Below are 17707 nucleotides of genomic sequence, written 5' to 3' on the forward strand. Positions count from 1 at the left end.
TTATTAAAAGATGTTTTAAGAGCACTTAAAGGAATTGGGGTGCCTAGGTGGGCACAGTCAGTCGGCCAAGCATCCAACTCCCGGTTTCAGCTCAGGTTAGATGCTCAGCATGGAGGCTCCTTGAGATTCTCAGCATGGAGGCTCCTTGAGATTCTATCTCCCTCTCCTTCTACCCTCCCACCCCCCTCTCATGCTCTCTCTTTCTCACATCAATCAATCAATTAATAAAAAAAACACTTAAGGGAATTGACTCTAGGTGCCAACATGGATCCACTAAGGGCAAGTTCATCCAATGAACAAATATTTATTGTGCACCTACTTGAACCTAGTTACTGTGAGAGGCACTCAGGATGAAGCAGAAAACAAAACAGGTATGTTCCTGCCCTTGTGGAACTCTACTGAAGAAGACAAATAATAACAAAAATTATAGCATAATTACAACTTGCGATAAGTGCTATGAAAGAACACATAGGGATTTGTGTGAGTGCATAATTAGAGGAACTGGCCTCATTGCAGGAGGGGGCCACACTAGAAAAATCCTCTGTGAAGCAACAGCATGTAATCAGAGCTCTGAAGGATGAATAGGATGTAGATGGGCAAAGTGTGGGGAGTGCCACAGAGACAATCTAAAAACTATATGTGAAAAATGCATGAGGCAGCCATAATCTTGGCACGCTAGAAGAATGGAGAAAAAGCTGACATGGTTGGAACAGTAAACAGAAGGTGAGTGTAAGAGTGAGACAATTCAGATAACTAGGCCATACCACACAGACTAGTTCTTTTCTTTTTTTTTTTTTAAGTTTTTATTTATTTAAATAATCTTTACCCTAGATGTGGGCCTCAAACTCACAACTCCAACATCAAGAATCACATGCTCTTTCAATTGAGCCAGCCAGGTACCCCATGGCTATTTCCTGTCTTGAAATGAGACTGGACAGGTAGGTTAAAGACATACAAAGACACACTAAATTTATTTCCAGGAAGACATTTAATCAAAGCGCTTGGGAAGAACCACATTATCAGTTTTATAACCAAGTTTGGTGCCAAATCCATCCACTTCTTCCATTCCTTCTGCTCCCCACTAGATAAGGCCACCATCTAAACAAAACTAAATCATACCATTTGAATTCTTAAAGTCCTTCAGTGGCTTCCCATTTGTGACCAGGTTGGGTTCTCCACAAATGTGGAGACCAAGTTTGGGATCCAAGATGTTTATCAGGGTTTTATACCTCTGAAGGTAAAGGGGAGGAAGTAGGACTGGGCAGAGGAAGAAAGCACATAGTGACGCAGGCCCAGTAAAGCTTGGGCCAACCCATCGGGGAGCTCTGGGATGAGGACTGGTCAGCTGTGTCTGGTGCCAGGTCAAGATAAGTAGCATTTATATTATATCCTCACTAACTCAGTCACAGATGTGGTTTGCTCCAGGCAAGGTATGTCCTCAGGCAGCAAGCCTGTTTGCAGCTAAGGCCCTGAAAAAGCTGCCCACTCCAAGCTGTCTGCTGACCACACTCTTCATTTCTGGGCATCAAGCACCTCCTTAAAGGGATCTCTGGGTGTTGTAACTTCTTATCCATCTCATCATTGATTTAGACCTTTAGGACTTCAAAACTCTAAATGATCTGGCTCCTGTCTACCTTTCCTCCACTTGCTTCTGTTCACAATTGGCTCTAGGGACATTGGCCTTCCTGTTTCTTGAAGCTTCCTCAGGGCCTTTGTACTTGCTGTTCTCCTTGTCTGGCTGTTATTATCCCCAGTCTTCATGTATCTAGCTCCTTCTAAAATTGTCTGCCTCCCTTCTCACACTCCCTATTGTGTTGCCCTGTTTCACTTTCCTCATGCATGTAACTAAAATTATCTAAATTATTTTATTTTTGTTTACATTTGTCTCATCAACCAGAATGCAAATTCCATGAGGGTGTGGATCTGATCTCTTTGGTTCACTGCTTCATCCCCAGTCAGTATCTAGAACATAGTATACCTTTGATAAATTTTGTTAAATTGAATTCAGACAAGGTGCAGAAATGTACACTAAATGACACTATAGATAGCTATCATGTTAGCTAATTGAACAACTTGCCCAAATACTATTTATTAGGATATTAAGGTTAACCTGAAGGGAGATCTCTAGTTGTCTGACACAAATCAGCCTGGTCCTGTCAAATGGTTAAATGTCAATGATTTGCATAGACCATATTGGTGTGATCACTGAGGTGCCTGGGTGGCTCAGTCAGTTCAACATCTGTCTTCAGCTCAGGTCATATGAGATCTTGGGGTCCTGGGATGGAGCTGAGCTCCACATCGGGCTCCCTGCTCAGCAGGGAGTCTGCTTCTTCCTCTCTCTCTGCTTGCCCCTGCTCTCACTCTTTCCATTTCATTCAAATAAATAAGTTAAATCTTTACAATAAATAGTATGATCATCCAAATATCTGTATTGGTGGTTAATATACTGGATGACAGGTTTCAGATTCAAAAGGACTTGAAAGTGCATCAGAGGCAGAATGGATAATTAAAGTATATTATCCATACAATGAACGTCTGTACAGCAATGAAAATGAGTGAATGACTGGTATCTGCTACATGGGAAGCCTCACTAAGGTAATGCTGAGGGAAAGAAACCAGACACACACATATTTCAAAACCAGGCAAAACTATTCTGTGGTTCTCTTGAGGAGGAATGGGGCAATGATTAGGAGGAGGCATGAAGAAGACTTTTGAGGGGCTGCTAATGTCTATTCCTTGACCTAAGCAGTGGCTTATAGGGATGTGCTTATTTTGCAGTAATTCAGTGATCTGTGCATTTACGATTTGTCCACATTTTTATGTGTATATTATACATCAGTTTTAAAGTTAAGAGTAAAAAAGATCTGGCAGGGATATTTAATTAAAAGCTCAATGTGTAGGTCCTGATTTTAAATGAAAGACTTTTAATATTTTGCCAGTTAGGATTATAATTGCTGTTGACTTGCAGTAAATAATTTTTATTGTACTTAAGCAGTTTTCTTTGATCCCTCATTTCACAGGGGTTTTATTAGAATGACTGCTGTAATACCTATTGCTGCAGGGAAGTGGGATAAAAGGTATTTTTATGTGCTGCTATTAAAAAACAAAGTGTTACAGGCTTTTTGAAAAGCAATCTGGCAACAGCTATTATTTAAAAATACATATATCCCTTGGGGCACCTGGCTGGCTCAGTTGGTAGAGCCTGCAACTCTTGATCTTGGGGTTGTGAGTTCGAGCTCCACAGTGGGTGTAGAGATTACTTAAAAATAAAATCTTTAAAAATGCATATTCCCCTTGACCCACCAATCTCAGTTCTGGGAACCTATCCTACCATTAAAGTAAACCATTAGTTTCAATAAAGCTATTGAAGTAAGAACATCATAGTACATGCATACCAAGATATTTATTGGAGCAATGTTTTCCACATCAACACACATATATACACATGCACATACACACACACACACACACACACACACACTATAAATACCACGCATATCCATCAATAGGGGAATAGTTGCAAAAATTATAGTACACCCACATTTTTGGAACATCCATTAAAAGGAACGAATTTGATTTAGAGGGATTTTATTTTTTATTTTTTTAAAGATTTTATTTATTTATGAGAGACATACGGAGAGAGAGAGAGAGAGAGAGAGAGAGAGACATAGACACAGGCAGAGGAGGAGCAGGCTCCATGCAGGGAGCCTGATATGGGACTCAATCCCGGGACTCCAGGATCACGCCCTGAGCCAAAGGCAGGTGCCAAACCACTGAGCCACGCAGGGATCCCCATGATTTAGAGGGATTTTATACAAGAAATTGTTTTAAGTGAAAGTGAGAGGCAAAAATGTAGTTGCTTTGTAAATTACAAAAAAAAAAAGTCTATTGAAGATGTGTACATTTGTATGTGTCTATATGTGATTATAGGAGCACAGAGAAGATTGTTAAGTAGGTTGATAAAATGGCTATGGAGGGGTAAGAGCTGTTGGCATGACAAAGGAGGAGTTGCAAAGAGGGAGTCAAGGTGAAAAGTAAGTAAGAGCCAAAGGATTTTTTGAAAGCTTTATAGGAGTCATATAATAGATGAAAAATCAAATGAAGTCTTAGTGACAGTAATAGATTATACGGTGTCCAAATCAAAGGATGTAATACAGTGTACTTTATGCTGTTCAGATCAAACCTAGCATATTGTATCAATTTCTGGACACCATGCTAAAAACAAATATCTCTCCTGCCCTCAACAAAATTGTTCTTGTTATAACATGAATGGTCAAGAATTAGGCAAACCTGGGTTCCAATTTCTTTTCAGTCACTTAACATTGTGACCACGGCAAATTACTTAATTCCTCTATGCTTTATTTTCTTAATCTGTACAGTGGGGACAGTTATGGTTCCTATCTCTCAGGGTTATTGTAGGACAATTATATATGCATTCCAGGACTGGCATCTAGAATAAACCCAATAAAAATAATTAACATTGGGCAGCCCCAGTGGCTCAGTGGTTTAGTGCCACCTTCAGCCCAGGGCATGATCCTGGAGACCTGGGATCGAGTCCCACATCGGGCTCCCTGCATGGGGCCTGTTTCTCCCTCTGCCTGTGTCTCTGCCTCTCTCTGTGTGTGTGTCTCTTATGAATAAATAAAAATAAAATCTTAAAAAAATTAACATTATTAGTTGTTAAAGTAAATATTTACTGTGAAAATTAGAATTTACGTATAAGCACGACATTTTTAACATAACCACAATATTACCTTCCTGAGTTAACTACTATTAACTTTTGGATGTTTATCCATTACTCAATGTGATCTGAAAAAATCATTACAAGTGATGATACTTAGGACAAATTATTTTTTATTTATTTTTTATTTTTTTACTTAGGACAAATTAGCAGCTATCTGACATATGAAGGGTTGTCATATGGAGGAGGGTAAATATATTCTGTTGAAGTCACAAAGAACCAGAGCAAGCAGTAAGAGTTATGATGAGAGCTGTCCAGCAATGAAATAGGCTGCCCAACACCATGGGGAGCTCCTTGTTACAATAAATAACCAAGTCTTGGCTGGTGACCATTTGCCAGAAAAGTTATGGAAGAAATGCCAGCTTTGGAAGACAGATCAAGCTAGATGACTTATAAACTCTTGCTAACTCTTAACATATGATCAAGAAATACTTGCTGGAGGAATACACATATTAGATTCACAGCCCTCATAAGACAGTTTGCATGGTTCTTACACAATAGTGGGTGAAAGTTCCTATTAAAGTGCATAGGAAATTCCTAGCATAGGTCAGGCAGGGGAACTCTTCCTCATAGAACACTGAGGACGTGCAATTCCACCAATTAATCATATTCAAATGGAGAAAGAAATCAAAGGGAGGGGCAGGCCTGGAAAGAGTTACATCTTATCTTTAGGTACTATTTGTCTGTTTTCTTAATACTCAGGGTCTCTTCCTGGGAACAGTTTCTGACCTGGCAAAATTTCATAGTAATTACTTTGCGGAAAGGAAACAACAGACAGAAAATACATTAATGTGGGTGGGTAAAAAAAAAATTTAAGAACGTGGTGTTGGTGGGAGAGAAGACTAAAGGTCTATGTAAGACCCACCCAAGTGCTTTTGATGTTTGAGCAATTATTATCTTATTATTTTTCCTGCTATAGATGCAGCTGCAATTTATGTAACAGGATGTTTAAAAAGATTAAAGAGAAGCTGTAGTAGGGTTCTGAGGTGATAAGACTCTCTGGAATATGTATTTGTGGACGTTTAGAATATAAGTTCCTGTACATTCTTGGAATAAACCATCTATTTGTTTTTCTTTTTTTTTTTTTTAAGAAACAAGTAAAATTTGTATTTCAATATGGCTGCTTCCTGTCCACAAGTAATACAGAAATAATAAAGCAAAGAGAGCAAACAAATAATAAAGAGAGGTTGGTGCTGGTTCAATCTGTTATCTGTGCTGTTTTAAAATCAGCTTTGACTTTTAGGTCCAAAATATTTTGTCCCTATATTAAGATAAGTGTTTGGAATTTGTTTGGATTAAGCCTGTTCATCCGTAAATGGATTATTCTATTGCTCAAGCAGGAGCGTTGCACAGAATTCATGACTGCAGTAACTTAATCTGAATATTAAAGAAATAATTTTTGGTAGAGGAGATTATGTTACTGAAGTTGAGGTGAGTTAAATTGAGTTAAAAGAGTGTTCTATAGGTGTCTCAGAGAATGACTCACTGGTGTTTAAGACTTTCTGCCATGTGGGCTGCTATCTTATCTTACATCATAAATTGGCAACAGGCATCAAATAAAAAGGGCTTTGAGGTATATTCTCAGAATTTCTGATTAGTCATATAAAAAACGCTTGTTAATTTCAATTCTTTCTCCTAGCAACCTAGGACAATCTTTTGCATGCTTGTGTACTCTTCGCATCTATTTATAATTTTTTCTAAGCTTTTTTTCTGTTTAAGTTTTAGACATGATGCCTTTTTCCCCCTAAGCACTTCAGTGTGTATTTCCAAAAACAAGGACATTCTCTGGCAGAACCCCAGCATAATTATGCAAATTAAGAAGTCAATATTGGTTCAGTAGAACTATCTAATCTATAGACCTCACTCAAACTTTGCTCAATTGTCTTGGTAATGTCCATTAGAGTCAAAGAAAATTCCAGATCATACATTGTTGTCAAGATCAATAATCAGTTGTTGAGTATCTTCAGTCTCCTTTAATCTAGACTAGATTTTCCCTACTTTGTTTTTCACGACCTTGATATATTTGAAAAGTTATATAGGCAAGCTGTTTGTAGAGTGTTTCTCAACTTGGGTTGTCTGATATTTCCTCATGATTAGATTCAGGTTATGCATTCTTAGCAGAAATTCCACAGAAGTGACGTTGTGATCTTCTCAGTATATAATAGTGGTTGATTTGTTTCATTACTGTTGGAGTTACCTTTAATGACTTGGTTAAGTTTTTTCTGCTTTCAAATTACTGCTTTTCCCTTCATCATTAACACGTACCTTGTGAGGAGATATGCTGACACTATGTACATATCCTGTCCCTCATCAAACTTTATCCACTAGTTTTAGCATGCATTGATGATTCTTGCCTGACTCAATTATTACTATGATGATTGCCAAATGGTGACTTCATAATTCTTTCATTCCTTTTATACTTTTCAGGTGGTATTCTACTGTACCTTTCTCCATAATTTGGTTGGCTTTTTATGTATACCAGTAGGGATTCACAGACTCCTATTTTATTCAGTGGGTTATAATCTATTAATGACACTACTTATTATGATACTGAGATTGTCCCTGATATAGCTAGTGGGAGTCCCTTCAAACTGTCCTTTTGACATAGCCCTAAAGTTCTTTGAGCTTCCTAACTTTATCACATAATAGTCCAGGTTTTCCTAGTATTTCACTAGTAGCAGCCTTGACATCAGCCACTTTTCTAAGCTCTGGTTCCTTTAGTGGAGAATAGTATTTAGAAAGACTTGGGCTCTAGGTGTGCCAATTTGCACTAGTGTGTCATTGATGTCCCCTCAGAAGACAACCTCCCCACTGAACACTTACAAACTTAGAAACAATGTGCTCATACTGATTTTTCCAATTCCAGTCCAGCACTGTGGGATTCATCCTAGCTTTCTTTCTTTCCATACATTTAGAACTTCCTTCTCTGGCAGTGACAAATCTGTGGAACCACAGGCTTTTTAAAAAAAGATTTTATTTATTTATTTGAGAGAGAGTGAGAGCAGGAATGGAGGGAGGAGCAGAGGGAGAGGGAGGGAGAAGCAGACTCTCCACTGAGCAGGGAACCCAACTCAGGGTTTGATCCCAGGACTTCAGGATCATGACCTGAGCTGAAGGCAGACACCCAACCAACTGAGCCACCCAGATGCCCCAGAACCACAGTCTTAACCACTACATTTAACCACTGCTACAAGCACTTTTTCCTTTCCACTTCACTTCAGTGCAATCTCCTGTCATCCTTAAGCCAAACTGTATACACACACTGGTGCTAACAGCCAAAAGCACCTGAAGTACTGAAGATCACTGAAGGGTGATGCTGTCTCTGTTTCTTTGGGTTTCCTAATGTTGACCATTTCAGTCTCTTATACTCGCAATAGAAATTCTACCTGGGGGACACTTGGGTGGCCTAGTGGTTGAGCGTCTGCCTTCAGCTCAGGGCATGATCCCAGATCCCAGAATTCAGGATGGAGTCCCACATCAGGCTCCCTGCAGGGAGCCTGCTTCTCCCTCTGCCTATGTCTCTGCCTCTGTGTATGTGTGTCTTATGAATAAATAAATCTTTAAAAAAAATTCTGCCTGGAAAAAACACTCTTCACCCCATTTTTTCTCCACACAGTGACACAGCCACCAGAGAGCTGTTTTAAGGTCCTGATGACTTAGAGATTTTATGGAAACTACTCTTTTGGGTTTTAGGGCCATTTATTTTAACTTCCTTTCCCTAGGACTCAAACATAAATTTGGTCTGTGCCCAGAAACACTCCTCTCTTGTGGTCTACCCTGTCTTGTGGTCCCCTCTCCCATTAGAATAAGCTCTTTCTTAATTCTTCACATATATGAAACCCTGGCAGCCAGTTCCTCCAGATGTGTCTGAATACAAGAATGTGTCAGCTTAAGTTGTCAAAACACCCTCCTCATATTTGTTATGCTCTTAAGTGGCCAGCATTAACAGTCTAATTCAGAAACTCTCCTGAAGACTGAAGACTATACCATGGAAGCAGTCAGAAATCAAAGGACTGCAATTCCATCCCAAGGATCTTATCCAAGGAAAAAAACTCCTTCATGATTCTCCTGGCTGGTGGAGACAGGAGGAAGCTGGAGAGCTTTCAGCTTGAAGACTGCTCTGGGCCACGTTTGATCACAATGACACTATTGTCCAGCAGGCCTCTTAAAACACCATCATCAGGATGTGAATGTTAAATTGTTTTTCTAACAGTGCTAAAAGACACCTAATCTATCATTCCCTGATTTCTCTTGTTTCCAACTGCATGTCTCTGGAGGAGGACTGGCCAGGTTAGCAAAGTAGCAAAAACACTGAAAGATACTAACTAATTTGTGCATAGAATAAGCCCAAGAGTTAAAGACCTTGATGTCATCATACCTTTCCCTACCTATTGAGCTAACTAGTCACAGATCAGTTACATTTGACCATTTTATTACTAATTTGGTATTTAACAACATGCAATTACTTTACTTCAGTTGAGATAAAATCTCCTGATTACATGAATGAGATAATTCCAAATTAAAGCCTGAGTATATTAAATCTTCAGCATTACAGACATTAACAATAGGGATTCTATTGTGGTTACTGAAATTATTTATTTTACTAGATGTGGCTACATCTCTATGATTAACTATGAGAAGTCTGTTCCGCCAGTCTTCTGGTTGTTTTATGGGTTTCTGATGTGGCTGTTTTCTAGATGTGTCCATGGGACAGGTGGGCTTAGGATACTCCTACTCTGCCATCTTTCCAGAAGTCTTGTTTCATTTACTAGAATGTAAGCTTCATGAGGATGGGGAGTTTTGTTTTGTTCATTGCTCTATTCCCAGCACAAGTGTGCCTGAATCACAGCAGGAGCTCAGTACATATTTGTTTTTTTACACATGAAAATGTTGGTGGCACAACAGGAGGAAATGAAAAGAATTAAACTAAATCCTGAAGGAATTATTATTGCCCAGTTATCAGTATTCCAAGCACTATCAATGAGAATGGTAAGGAAGAACTTGGAAAATAGCCACTATTAAGGTGGCCTGAAGAATCAAAGCCACCTTAATCAAGGAGTCACTAATCAAGGCTCCTCTATCCAGTTGTTCAAAGGCTGGGGAAAAGGGGAAGTCTTGCTAAGAACTTACCTAGATTTGGGGCACCTGGGTGACTCAGCTGTTTGGGCACCTGACTCTTGGTTACTGCTCAGGTCATGGTCTTGTGGGTTGTGGGATGGACACCTGAGTCTGGCTCCTCGCTCAGCAGGGAGTCTGCTTGAAAGATTCTCTGGCTCTGTACCCCCCTCCCCTCAAATAAATAAATAAATAAATAAATAAATAAATAAATAAATAAATCCTTTTTTTAAAAGGAGTTACCTAGATCCTTAAAGTTCAAAAATAAGATCCTTTTGAAGTTCAAAAACTTCATGTGGTTTGGGAATGGCTAAGGGAGTGGCCTATGATAACTTGAAGATCCAAAGGCCAAGGGTTAAAAGCAGAAGGGAGAGAGAGGAGAGCTGTTTACATATTATAGGGTAATTAGGAAAATGTATATCTCCTTGTGGGTTTAGATGCAGGGAACTCAAACATTTTCCAAGGTCAGGCCAGTATATAAAATGAGTGATGCAGCTGCATGTGAATAATAAGGAAGAGTAGAGACTGGGGAAAAATGTGAATTGCATACCCCTCCTAAAGACATGAAAAATCATTTAAAGGCCATAAAAATAGCAACATAGGCAGATCAGATATATCTTTCAGAAGAATTTGCTTTATAGGCAGTTTAAGGGCTTTAGATTTTATGTTGTCTCTGTGATTTAACAGTGGCCCCTGAAAGATGTACATGCATGTGTTCTAATAGTCACTGGCTAGACAATTTTAAGAATAAAGAGGCAAAAAAAAAAAAGAAAAAAAAAGAATAAAGAGGCATATTTGCTACTCACAGCAGTGAAGAGGCAAACAGGGATCACAACTGGAGATTTCATGTGCCCCCCTGGACTATTCTGTAGGGCTCACATGCCCACCTGAGAGCCATGTCTGGTCAGTCTGTGGGACTTGTCTAAAGCATTTGTGTTGTTTTGACTAAATAACAGACTTGAAGAACGAACTGCTGGGACAGTTCCTGGGATAAGACCAACTCCATGGATAATGACTAGAACTTGCCAAAGATAGGGGGACAACCAAACAGCAGAGGTCGGGAAATGGCGGGACTCTCAGACTTGAAAGTAGCATAGAAAGATTATAGATTGGGTTGCCTACAAGGCAATCTCCTGGCAAAGGTGTAATATTTTGTTCCTTTTGCTGGGATGATTGTAAAGTTTAGTTAGGGGTACCCAGGTAGCTCAGTAAAGTGTCCAACTCCTGATTTCAGCTTGGGTCATGATCTTGGGATTGTGGGATGGAGCCCCATGTTGGGGATCAAGCCCCACATTGAGCTCCAAGGCAGGCTCCACACTCAGCAAGGAGTCTGCTTGAAATTCTCTCTCTCCCTTTCCCTCTGCCAGTCCCAACTCTGTCTCTCAAGTAAATAAATCTTAAAAAAATATAGATTATTTAGCTGAACTACCATTGATACACTAAAATTAGGAATGTACAAAAAATATATAACTTGCCCAATTAGTATCACTAATCTCATTTTGTTCTCCAACCTGACTTCCTCTTATGGTGGGGGAGAGGTCAGGGTACTTAATTTTGCTGGCCTCCTTTCTGCAGTCTTTTGTGGGTTGACTAGGCTGAAACCAGAGTGCATGAAAAATTTCAGAGTAGAATATGGACTGCACTCTTCAAGCAGCAGGTCTATGTGGCCAGGTGTCTAAGTTTCTTTTTCTTTTTTTTTAAGATTTTATTTATTTATTTAAGAAAGAGCACACACAAGTAGGGAGAGGGAGAGAAAGAGAGGGAGAAGCAGATTCCTTGCTGAGCAGGGAGCCCTACATGAGGCTTGATCCCAGGACCCAGGGATCATGATCCAAGCTGAAGGCAGATGCTTAACTAACTGAGCCACCCAGGCACCCTGGAGCCTAATTCTAATTAATGATATTAAGTGAAAGTCTTGATGGGATTTCCAGGAAGACAGTTTAAATAGAGCTCATGCCTATCAAATGCACTGTGAGTTGGGCAATTACAGCAGATTTTGCATTCAGCTTAAAGTTTTTTTCCCTCTGTCTACACTGTGACTTCCTTAAGTTACTTCTACCATGCATTTAGCCTAATAGACCACACTACCTTGTGTGGTAGAGATGTGGAGGGTAAGGGATGAAACTGCAAACAGGAGTATGCCCTGCCTCACATTTACTCTTATGCTGTATCCATCACAGGGCATAACATCCTACAAGAGAACTGTGTCCAGGAGTTCGGGGCATTGATCTGCAGTTAAGTGAGCGGTGGCCCATGATGGAACAAATGACTGGTGAAGAGCAAAGGATGCAGTGGGCACCTGGGAAGACCGTGTAATTTCCAAATTAGGAAACGGACACTCAGAAGGTCTATAAACCAATATCCTTCTCTTTTCTTCACTTAGGCTAGAGCATGGAGGTCAGAATCATTCAAGCAGGGCAGCCCGGGTGGCGCAGTGGTTTAGCGCCGCCTGCAGCCCAGGGCATGATTCTGGAGACCCTAGATCGAGTCCCACATCAGGCTCTCTGCATGGAGCCTGCTTCTCCCTCTGCCTGTGTCTCTGCCTCTCTCTCTGCATCTCTCTGAATAAATAAAATCTTAAAAAAAAAAAAAAAGAATCATTCAAGCAGTAATTGTGTTATGCCCTGTTCTTTTGGTGTGCCTTAAAAATCATACGGGAGATATGACTTATTACCTTGGTAAGATGTCATGGAGAGTAAAAGCTTTCACAGCTTTTCTTGAGTCTAAAGCACGTGAAAATTAATAAAAAGAAACCTCACTAAAGTGGCCTTGGGAGTCTAGAATTCTTGGAAGGCTAAAAGGGGTAGCCCTACATTAATTACAGGAAGAATTGCCAATTACAGACCCCAAAAATCAACAGGAAAGAATCATCGACTACAGGTTCCAACAGGAAAGTACATGCTCTGTATCTCATTCAAGAAATCCAGTACCCCAGCAACCCAGCCAAAGAGAAAGCATGATCACCCTAAACTTTTGCTTTCCTTCAATGGACTTGCATTCCAAACAACCCCTCTCAACCTCCTTTTTCTCCATAAAATAAGGTTCCTCTTCTTTATCTGTTTGACTTTTCTATGGTTTTGTCATAGCTTGCATGTCCTAAGTCACACTTCTCCATTATTCCTGAATCAACCCATTTTGCTGGTAAAATAACTGACAATTTTGGCTTTAAGGTTAACAAACAGCTTTCCATATCGTTATTTTTAACAGAGCTTATAAGGTTACAGCTAAAATAATCATATTTTACAAACAAAATTTTCTGAACTTCATAACCTGAGGAGTACAGGACTTCTGAGAGAAGATATATAAAATCTGGACTTACCCTGAAAATTTAGGACATACGGTTACCACAACTGGAATACATAGGCAAATGCATGGACATGTAATTAACCTTAATACTCTTGAAATATTACTTTTGGGGCAGCCCAGGTGGCTCAATGGTTTAGCGCCGCCTTCAGTCCAGGGTGTGATCCTGGAGACCCAGGATTGAGTCCCGTGTTGGGCTTCCTGCATGGAGCCTGTTTCTCTCTTTGTCTCTCTCTCTCTTTCTGTCTGTCTCTCTCTCTCATGAATAAATATATAAACTCTTTTAAAAAAAGAAATATTACTTTTGGCCTTTTCTCACTTAGAGCTTCATTAATTGAAGATTAAGTTTTCTCTTAAGGGTTAAAAAGGTTTAAATCAAGGGAAGGGTTAGACTGGCTGCTTTTTCAGTTCTGGATGGTTTTTATAAGCAGTTTGAGAATCTACAGTGGGATTGATACTGAGCCATGAGAGTGAGAGTGTTTCTGCTTTTTTCCTCTTACTTTCTAATCATTAAATATTGTTCAAGAGGTTATTTGCCAAGTAAAGACCAACCCTGCTGAAAGTTGTTGCCAGCTTTTCCTAGACCTAAACGCCCAACTGCTCTACATAGATAGTATCTTCCTAATAGGCTCTCCTAATATCAAAGATGAACATGCCAAATATTCTGAGAGGTGAAGTAGGTTGTGTCCATGCTCATGAAGGAGGCCAGCAAAGGTGAACAAAGACTACTGCTTTAAGGGTGAAGGTCATATTCCACTCTCCAATGTTTCTATTGTTTCAGTCTAGTGAACTTTTACCCACAGAAGTCTTTCTTTGAACAGTCTGATCAAAAACAAGGTCTTTAAATTTTTTTGTTGTTTGTTTACTTACAGCCAAAACTTTAGACAGAAGGCCAACTCCCAGTGGTCAGTTTCAAACAGGTTAACTTTGGCCTGAAGAGATTTTTTTTAATTCCATAATTTTCTGACAGATATGTGAATGATGCCTGTATGCTTGACTTTATCTGCTCTTCTAAAGTCCTTCCTCCTTCCCAGGGAACACCTGCGGGGAGTAGTATGGATTTAAGAGAACAACTTTAGTGGGTAATCTCTGTCCAGTCCTGTAATAAGGAGTGCAGTTGATTACGTTTTGATCCACAGGTTTGGGTTGGCATGGTTAGATCTGCAGATAGAAAGTGGAGAGAGAGAGGATAGGGAATGTCAGTACAGCCATGTTAAGTGTGCCTCCATGTTCTTTTTTTTCAACTCTTCTCCTGGTGAATCTCCGATGCATATTTATCTACTGCTTTTTCATATAGGATCAAGGGTAAAGCTACAAGGGAAGAGCAATTATGGACTTAAAAGTCTCAGTCTAGTGCTTTAGGAATGTTACCCTCTTGGGCTTTCCTGAGAAAACTAATAACATTCAGATGCATATATTGTCCAAGTACTTCAGTATTTAAGAAACCAAAAGAAAAAACTAAGGATTTTTTTTTTTCTGGACAAAATGGTAGAACAAAGAGAAGAGTCTTGGTAAAATTATGTTTTAAAACAATCATTTAAATTTCAAACTGTTGGTTAAGCAAGCAGATGATTGATTTTTGCAATGCCACAGTTACAGGTAGGTAATATTTCCAAAACTCTCAAGTATTTGGAATACAGTCCAGGGACTATATTCATATCAGTGAATAAACAGCCATCAAAAATCACATGCATTTTGTTCCTTCAGAAGTTTAAGTACCCTAACACTGTCATTTAATTGTGCATAAAATAAAGAGATCGAGTACACAGACCAGAGATTCTGATAGCAGACAGCAGAGTCCATTCAGATCATCTAAAAGGCAGAGCAACCTGTTAGAGCTGTTAAATAGCTACTGCTTACTGAGTGCTTACCATGGTCTACTGGGAACTAACTTATCTATCTATCTATCTATCTATCTATCATCTATCTATCTATCTATCCATCTATCTATCCATCTATCTATCCATCTATCCATGAGAGACACAGAGAGGCAGAGACATAGGCAGAGGGAGAAGCAGGCTCCCCGTGGGGAGTTCGATGTGGGATTGGAGGGCAGAGCTCTGAGCTGAAGGAAGATGCTCAACCCCTGAGCCACCTAGGCGTCACTACTGGGAAATATTCTATGTAGTAGATACATATTATCCCCAATTTACAGTTGAGAAAACTGGGTCATGGGTTAAATAACTTGATGTGCTATAATGGACAGAGACAAGTTCAAACCCATCTCTGTCAAACTTCGAAACTTAAGTCTTACCTATTTTGTTTTATTGCTCTATCTTCTAATCCTAACTCTTTCCTAATATATTTTCTAAAAGAAGATATCCAGGGGCACCTGTGTGGCTCAGTCTGTTAAGCCTCTGCCTTCGGCTCAGGTCATGACCCCGGTGTCCCGGCCTGGGATCCAGCCCCACCTTGGATTCCCCGCTTACCAGGGAGCTTGCTTCTCTCTCTCCTGCTCCCATTCCCCCTGCTTGTGAGCGCTCTCTCTCTCTCTGTCAAATGGATAAATACAATCTTAAAAAAAAAAATTAAAAAGAAGACATTTTAAAGAGCACAGGGACCTATGTAATGTATTCTAAGACATTTTAAATCTAATACATATAAATTTGCTGGTTTTAAAGAGTAAACTTCAAATATCTGGAAAATTCATTTATATGGGAAATAAAACACAATGCCTTCATTCTTTTTTTTTAATTTTTATTTATTTATGATAGTCACACACACACACACAGAGAGAGAGAGAGAGGCAGAGACACAGGCAGAGGGAGAAGCAGGCTCCATGCACCGGGAGCCCGACGTGGGATTCGATCCCAGGTCTCCAGGATCGCGCCCTGGGCCAAAGTCAGTCGCCAAACCGCTGCGCCACCCAGGGATCCCCAACACAATGCCTTCATTAATTCATGTGTTGGTTCAATGAAGGCTTGATTGCATAAATTCTATGTGTGTTTCAGCTACAACTTAGAGGACTTCTTTTTTTTTTTTTTTAAGATTTTATTTATTCATAGAGACAGAGGGAGAGAGGGGCAGAGGGAGAGAAGGGCAGAGGGAGAAGCAGGCTCCATACAGGAAGCCCGACGTGGGACTCGGTCTCAGGTCTCCAGGATCACACCCCAGGCTGCAGGCGGTGCTAAACCGCTGCACCACCAGGGCTGCCCTCCCCCGCCCTTTTTTTTTTTTTTTGATTTTTAAATTTCTTTTTATCTTTTTTTTTTTTTTTTTTTTTTAGTATTTCTTGATCTTTTTTGGGGGGAAATATATAATTTTATTACAATTATCTAAACTTTATACACATCTGTACTAGTAAATTCCAAGGACTATGTCCTTGTCCCCCCCACCTTTATTAAAGATTTTATTTTAAAGGACTTTCTTTATCCAAAACACCTTCAGCTCTGGAGTGATGAATTTTGCTGCAGTTTGCATGGGACTTTTTATAGTTTTAGCAATGTAACTCCCACACTCCAAGAAACCCCTCAGTCCTGGGAAAATCAGGACAGTTGGTGGCTCTAGTTTCACAACACGTAAGGGTGCTTTAAAGTTGCTTTTGGATGATGGTGGTGATTATAAATAGGATCTTTATCCTTTATCCTTTTAGAGAGGCTTAAGTCCTCTCTTAGGGAGAAACAGTAGTTCAATTTCTGTTTCTGTGGGAGCACCTCAAGCGATGGAGAAACTTTTTCCTCAAACTCATTTCATTTTTAGTTTTTTGTCAAAATTTTATACACTTCTTTTGCATTCTTAACTAAAAATCTGTCTCAGCGAAGCTTCCACCTACTTTTCTTATTCCATCCCTTGCTACCATATGAAATGAACTTAATCTTCTCCCTCATGTGATTGCACAGTAAATATTTAAAGGAATCTTTCATGGCCCCAATATATTCACCTTCAAACTACACATCTCCTAACCACTCAACATTTCTCAGATTCTTTTACCATGATTATTCTTTTCTGAACGCAGTTCAGTTTAGTCATATTCAAATTGTAGCTTCTTAAATTGTAGCTTCTAGAACTCTAGTCAGCAGAGTAGAGTGGATATATCACCTCCTCTGTCTGGAATCTATGCTTGGAATCTATGCTTCCTTTAATTCAGCTTAACATCTTAGTATTTTTCTTGGCAGTCATTAGCTTAGATTAAGTTCATATCTGCTAAAACTTCCAAGCATTTTTTAAGCTTTTATTTATTTTAGTAGTCTCTACACCCAACAAGGGGCTCAAACTCACAGTTCAAAAGTTGCATGCTATTCTGATGGAGTCAGCCAGGTGCCCCTGCCGCAAGCATTCTTCTTACATACTTCTGCTAGGTTATACTGTTTATATTCTATACGTGCAGTTTTTTTTTTCTAGCTTGAAGTACAGGATCTTACATTTAATTCTGTTAAACTTAGTTTCTTTTAGTTGCCCTCCTTTTAAAAAAAATTGCTCATTCTCAACTTTGTTTGATGAGCATATTTTCATGTCAATGATAGAACTGTTAAAGAGACAAGGCCTTAATTGGCAATCTTTCTTTATGGTTGTGTTAATCTACTAACTAATTACAATAATTTAACCCAT

The 17707-nt window shown here is 39.4% G+C and overlaps 1 protein-coding gene and 1 long non-coding RNA gene across 31 annotated transcripts in view; one reads left to right on the forward strand and one right to left on the reverse strand.

Annotated features, from left to right (window-relative positions):
* Nucleotides 1-17707, reverse strand: part of LRIG2 (leucine rich repeats and immunoglobulin like domains 2) — a 153660-nt gene that overhangs the window by 107518 nt on the left and 28435 nt on the right. For 15 of the 29 annotated variants that reach the window (XM_038562305.1, XM_038562308.1, XM_038562301.1 and 12 more), the window contains one exon: nt 14030-14200. The exons of 11 other annotated variants lie outside the window; for them this stretch is intronic. The gene's annotated coding sequence lies outside the window, so the exon portion shown is untranslated. Of the gene's footprint in view, nt 1-14029; nt 14201-15588; nt 15674-17707 lie in introns of those variants that run through there. 3 more of the 29 variants (XM_038562303.1, XM_038562298.1, XM_038562302.1) reach the window with 2 other exon arrangements.
* LOC119864006 overlaps nt 1-17707 on the forward strand; it is a 28840-nt gene that overhangs the window by 8849 nt on the left and 2284 nt on the right. Inside the window, exon 3 of one of the 2 annotated variants that reach the window (XR_005372790.1) lies at nt 12037-12202. This is a non-coding gene — a long non-coding RNA (uncharacterized LOC119864006). Of the gene's footprint in view, nt 1-12036; nt 12416-17707 lie in introns of those variants that run through there. The other variant, XR_005372789.1, reaches the window with a different exon arrangement.

This window comes from Canis lupus, chromosome 17, assembly GCF_011100685.1.
Source record: "Canis lupus familiaris isolate Mischka breed German Shepherd chromosome 17, alternate assembly UU_Cfam_GSD_1.0, whole genome shotgun sequence".
Classification (NCBI taxonomy): Eukaryota; Metazoa; Chordata; class Mammalia; order Carnivora; family Canidae; genus Canis; species Canis lupus.